This window comes from Rhinoraja longicauda, chromosome 44 (genome assembly GCF_053455715.1).
Source record: "Rhinoraja longicauda isolate Sanriku21f chromosome 44, sRhiLon1.1, whole genome shotgun sequence".
In the NCBI taxonomy this organism is placed as follows: domain Eukaryota; kingdom Metazoa; phylum Chordata; class Chondrichthyes; order Rajiformes; family Arhynchobatidae; genus Rhinoraja; species Rhinoraja longicauda.
The window spans coordinates 51,503-58,425 of record NC_135996.1 but is presented as its reverse complement, the minus strand read 5'-3'; positions in this window follow the sequence as shown (position 1 = coordinate 58,425).

Genomic DNA, 6,923 nt, shown 5'->3' with positions numbered 1-6,923 from the left:
ACAGGTCGTTTGCTTACCTGTAATGGGGTGGAATTAGGCTGCGTTTACTCTGCTGTGTCTTTCAGAGGTGCATGATGTATATTTGTTTGGAAGAAGTAAAAGTCCTGACGTGCCTTCTGGAATAAACAAAACATCAAAGGAAAATTCTGTACATAAGTCGATGAATCTTTGTTCGTTGAGCAATCTCATAAATTGCTCCCAGTGATCACTGTATTTGGCGCTCTTAAATAAAGTCGATTGTCTTTCCCGATCTTTGTGTTGTGTTTTAATACAAAGAAATAGAAAGAATGGTGTCTGAATGTGCTCTACGCCAGAAATAAAGGTAAACACAATCGAAAGAAGAAATTATACCCAATTAGACTCCACCAATGCTATGGCATACCTTGCATATAGATTTGTTCACCTCCATCCAAGAATGGTACTTGATTGTAGCCTGCTACTACTCAAAGATTCCATTCATCAGAAACATGAAAGACCTGAGGGCATCAACAATGTCTACAGCTGCACGGATACTGTTTGCTGATCAAGGGATATGTCAGAAGGTGATTTGTGATAATAGGAGCCTGTTTGCTTCGAAATAATTCAAGGAGTTGCAGAAGAATATGGGTTCATCATCACCACAGTTTCACCGCGCTATCCGAGGCGACACGGGTTCTTAGAAAGACAGTGAAGATAATGCTCATCAAATGCCGAGAGCCAAGGGAAGATCCAAACCACGCCTTGTCGTCACTTAGAGCAACACTACTGAGAGCTGACGTGGAGTCACCAGCAGAGCTACTGAATGGCAGAAAGTACAAAACAACCAATACACCCTCCACAAGACCAGGTGGAAGTACGACATCAACTGACGGATGCTCAAGTGGAAGGAAGTCAGTCTTTCAACAGACATGCCAAAGCATTGCCAGAACTGCTGAGAGGACAGCATGTTCATGTCCAGTATTCTGTTCTGAAAATATGGACACCAGCAAATGTTATGGGAAGAGCTGAGACTCCCAGATCGTACATCGTTGAGACGGAGACTGGGACGCAGTTAAGAAGAAACAGGGGTCACATCCAACCAACACCTGACCTGGTGAACCAGAGAAGTTTGTCATCACCACCATCAACCCCCACCACACCTGCAACCACATCGACAACGTGGAGTACAACACCAACACTACCACAATACACACAGTCTGTAATGTCACCAGATGTCAAGCCAAATGAGTTAAAAGATGCAGAACATAGAGGTGACATCAAATCAACAAGAGACAGAAAGATACAAAAAAAAACACCAGACAGGTGCTGTGATCCATATTACAGATAAAGACAAAACAAAATTGGATACACCGACATCAACGAACAGAACTGTTATCGACCACAAAACCTGGAATAACTCAGCATCTGTGGAGAAAAAGAACAGGTGGCGTTCTCGTCAAGAACCTTCTTCAGACTGAGTCAGGGGAAAAGGAAACGGGTGATTTAGATGTTGAAGTAGAGAAATCATACAAATGATTTGCTAAGGGGCATGCTAATTAAGTGCATGATGTAGTGATCGCGACGACACCTCTGAGGTGGGCCGAGTCATCAAAAACGACGAGACGGAGTAGAGGAGGGAGATAAAGAATGTGCCAGGACAATATCATCTCGCTCAAGGGAAGGTAGACAAATGAGCTCGTTATTGACTTTAGGAAGCAAGGTGGAGTACAAAGCCTAAACAGCATCAATGGTGCACGTGGACATGGTTGGGACCTTGATCCCCCTGATGTTAATATTACCTACGATCTGTCGTGGAAGCCAGGAAGGCACATCAACGCCTCAATTACCCGAGCAGACCTGAGAGTTCAGCATGGCTCCAGTGACTCTTTGAACTTTTTGCAAATGCACAATTGAGAGCGTCTTGTCAGGTTGCATCTCAGCGTGGTTTGGAAACACTTCTGCCCATGAGAACAAGAAATTGCAGTGAGTTGTAGATATAGCCCACTCCATCACACTGCCGGACTCCCCAGCATTACATCCATTTACATTTCACACTGCCTTGAAAAAGCAGCCAAAATAATCAAAGGCATGTCCCACCCGGCCATTTCTTCTTATCCATGCTCCCGGTGGGGAGAATGTTTTGAAGTTTGCAACCGCGCACCGCCAGGTTAGGGAACAGTTTAATCCCTGCTGATATCAGGTTTCTGAATGAGCCAGGGTACAGTTCGAGCCCCCCGCAATCCCATTTAACCATAAAACCAGAGAACAATTACAGCACGGAAACAGGCCCGTTCCGCCCTACCAGTCCATGCCGACCACTTTCTCTGACCTAGTCTCATCTACCTGCTCTCAGACCATAACCCTCCAATCCCCTCCCATCCATATACCTATCCAATTTACTCTTAAATAATAAAATCGAGCCTGCCTCCACCACCTCCACCGGAAGCTCATTCCATCCAGCCACCACCCTCTGAGTAAAGAAGTTACCCCTCATGTTACCCCTAAACTTTTGTCCCTTAATTCTGAAGTTATGTCCCCTTGTTGGAATCTGTCTCCCATCGTTGATAGTAGATTTATTCTTTGGAACTAAGGCGCTTCTATGCTGAGATCTATATTCCCCACTCTGTATCATCGCAATTTCTTTACATATTATACTTGAGTTTCACTTGATTGTGTTTATGCATAGTTTATCTGATCTGTTTGGATAACATGCAAAACACAGCTTTCCACTGTTCCTTGGTAGACATTCTGATAATAAACTTAAACCGAAATCTATGTGTGAATATAGATATATTATTACAGTTGAAGAAAAGGAGATTCCCCAACTTCCCGGGGGGTCGGTGATTGGGGGGGGGAGCGGGGAGGGGGGGACACTACTTGTCTTCATCTATATTAATAATGGGGACATTTGTGAATCAGACAATATTTCTACATTTGGCAAAGACAAATGTCTTCGTATTGCCAATGGGGAAGTGTTCAGTGTGAATTTCGACAGGGTATAAATCGGATTCCGCATAACCAGACGAAAACCAGGTGAAGTAAAAAAAATGCGGAGTTGCGTATGGGCAGCAATAATGCAGAGAGTCAACTTACAATAAATGGCTGCAGAGGAAGAGGGAACTAAACGTGGGAGCAAGCGTCACCAAAACTGTGAGACCACGTTGCGAAGTTGGTCTACAATTCTGTGTTCTATTAGTAGAGACTTACACATGAAAGTATCAGCGCTTCGGTCATAAGGATACAATAAAGGAGAAGGGCATTGAGAGCGATGTGAAAAAAAATCACAAGGCAACAACAGACAATCGACAATAGGTGCAGGAGTAGGCCATTCTGCCCTTCGCGCCAGCACCGCCATTCACTGTGATCATGGCTGATCATCCACAATCGGTACCCCGTTCCTGCCTTCTCCCCACATCCATTGACTCTACTATCTTTAAGAGCTCAATCTAACTCTCTCTTGAAAGCATCCGGAAAATTGGCCTCCACTGCCTTCTCAGGCAGAGAATTCCACAGGTTCACAACTCTCCGGGTGAAAAAGTTCTTCCTCATCTCCGTTCTAAATGGCCTATCCCTTATTCTTAAACCGTGGACCCTGGTTCTGGATTCCCCAACATCGGGAACATATTTCCTGCCTCCAGCGTGTCCAATCCCTTAATAATGTTATATGTTTCAATAAGATTCCTGCTCATCCTTCTAAATTCCATTGTCCACAAGCCCAGTCGCTCCATTCTTTCAACATATGACAGTCCCGCCGTCCCAGGAATTAACCTCGTGAACCAACGCTGCACTCCCTCAATAGCAAGAGTGTCCTTCCTGAAATTTGGAGACCAAAATTGCACACAATACTCCAGGTGTGGTCTCACCTGGACCCTGTACAACAGCAGTAGAACTCCTTGCTCCCAAACTCAAATCCCCTCGCAATGAAAGCCAACATGCCATTGGCTTTCTTCACTGCCTGCTCTACCTGCATGTTTATTTTCCGTGACTAATGAACAAGTCCACCCAGATCTCGTTGTACTTCTCCTTTTCCTAACTTGATCCCATTCAGATAATAATCAGCCTTCTTGTCCTTGCCGCCAAAGTGGATGACCTCACATTCATCCACAATAAACTACATCTGCCAGGCACCTGTCCACTCACCCAACCTGTCCGAGTCACCTTGCATCCTCATAGCATCCTCCTCACTGTTCAATCTGCCATCCAGCTTTGCGTCATCTGCAACTTTGCTAATGTTACTTTTAATCCCTTCATCTACGCATGGTTGTATTCTGGAATGACCTCAATGCAGATACGGTACAGATAAGTTCTGCTTTGGACTACAAGAGGCGAACAAAGTCATCGTGTCGCAGAGTGACACTGTATAGAAAACCTTTCATCCCGTCTTGTCCATGCCGACAAACTTGTCGTTCTGGGTTAGACCAATTTTAAGGGATTTCGTCTATTTATTTGTAACCCCTTCCAATCCTCATCCGTACAGATGTATTTTGAGCGTTTTATTGTTTTCGCTTCCATTGCGTCCTCTGGCAATACATTACAGATAAGAACTATCATATGAGTGAATGGTTTGCCCCCGAACTGCCTCCCAAATCTGTCCCCTCTCAACCTAAACCTATGCCATTAAGTTTTAGTATCCCTACTCTGTGAAAAGGGCCGTGAACATCCTATTTATCTATAATCCTGTATACCTCGGTAACATAATTGAATAACAGAAATACAGTAGAAATAATGCAAATCTATAAAACCGTGGCGGTGTGAGAATGAATGAGCTCCTCTTTTATCGAGAAGCCGCAAACTCGATGGATCAAATGGCGTAATTTTCAGTGGTTTTTATTCTATGTTTCTGTGAACAGTACAATAATGAAACCTGCGTTCCTGTGTCAAAAGTCCAACTTTTTCCTCTTTGAACGTGCGCACACGCGCATGATGAGGCCGATGATGGCAGAGTCATCAGAGACCTTCTGTAGATGGGAGTCTGCAGAGCTGTGCCTGAAGTCCGCAGTGTACAGGGTGAACAAGAATGGCGCTAGCACTGTTCCCTGCGGAACCCCAGTACTGCAGTCCACTTTGTCCTCACATACTGTGGTCGGTTGGTGAGGTAGTCCAAAATCCAGGCGGTGAGGTGGTGATCCACTCCCGTGCGCTCCAGCTTGCCCCCCAGAAGCCCTGGCTGGATGGTGTTGAATTCACTGGAGAAATCAAAGAACATGATTCGCACAGTGCTATCCGGCTTCTCCAGGTGTGAAAGAGCTCTGTTCCGCAGGTAGATGATGACGTCCTCCACCCCGATGCGAGTCTGCTATGCGAACTGCAGCGGACTATGGGTGCTGTCTGTACGGAGTTTGTATGTTCCCCTGTGACCTGCGTGTGTTCTCTCTGAGCTCTTCGGTTTCCTCCCACATTCCAAAGACGTACAGGTTTGTAGGTTAATTGGCTTGGTGAATGTTAAAAAAATGTCCCTAGAGGGTGTAGGATAGGTTAACGTGCAGGGTTCGCTGGTCAGCGCAGACCCGGTGGGCCGAAGGGCCTGTTTCCGCGCTGTATCTCTAAACTAAAGAAGTAAAGCTAGTAACATAAAGCAAATATTTTAAAATCTCAAGTGAAAACTGCAAGCTAATTATAAAAAATGTTGTTTTTCTAAAATTTGCAAATCGTTAAACAAATCAACTCTCAAAAGTAAGTTATCTTGATCAGGAAATAGAAGAAAATCTAAAGGAAAACGAAGACACTAAAGACATAAGAAACTGCAGAAGCTGGTATCAGGAAGAACTCAGTGGGTCAGGCAGCATCTGTGGAAGGAATGGTTGGGCTTCGCGCCGGGTCTCTGCAAAATCTTAAAAAGTTCAATTTCTCCGTTTCTTTGTTTTTAAAAATTTTCTGTGACCCATAATTAATTGCATTTTTGCAAAAAAGATCTGGCAGCTAATGCAATGAAAGACTATTTCACTCTGGACCCACTCTATGTGATTTTGATGGCAGTCGTTATTATATTGTGGAAGTATCGTGCAATTTTGTATATTTTCCGATTTAGAGACAAAACCAATTTACAAAAGTAAAGGGCTGGTGGCATCGGCAAGAATGTTTAAGAGACTGAGTAACCGTCCGTCCTAGTTCAAGAACAGGTTCTCCCCATCAGATAGCAGGTTCACGAACCACCCTGCACAACCCCAATCACTATTCTATCTCAGCACCGCATTACTATGACTGTCTGTACTATTGTCGTTACTCTGTGTACTTAGTGTTTTTGCATGATCGAGGTCTGGTTTAGGAGAATAATTAGTAATTTATGTTGTGTCGAATTTCTTTGTGAAGTTGTTGAGATTTCACATATGGCACAACAAGTCAAGTCAAGCCAGGTCTACTTTATTTGTCACGTACACATACAAGATGTGCAGTGAAATGAAAGTGGAAATGCCTGCGGATTGTGCTAAAACTACAACACAGAATAGATTTATTTTTTTAAAGACCCAACACAAAAAATAAATGTATACAGTAAATTAGTCCCTGGTGATGTAAGAGTTAACCGTCCCGATGGGCTGTGGGAAGAAATTCCGTCTCATCCTCACTATTTTCACAGCGTGACGGCGGAGGCGTTGCCTGACCGTAGCAGCTGGAACAGTCCATTGCTGGTGTGGTAGGGGTCCCCCATAATGTTGTTGGCTCTGGATTTGCACCTCCTGATGTATAGGACCTGCAGGGGGACGAGTGTAGTTCCCATAGTGCGTTCAGCCGACTCTCCGCAGAGCCTTCCTGTCCTGGGCAGAGCTGTTCCCAAACCAGATTGAGATGTTGCCGGACAAGATGCTTCCTATAGCCCCAGAGTAGAAGCACTGAAGGATCCTCAGAGAGACTCTGAATTTCCTCAGCTGTCTGAGATGGTAAAGGCATTGCCTTACTCACCAGTGCGGCAATGTGTGTTGTCCATGTCAGATCCTCTGTGATGTGGACTCCCAGGTATTTAAAGCTGC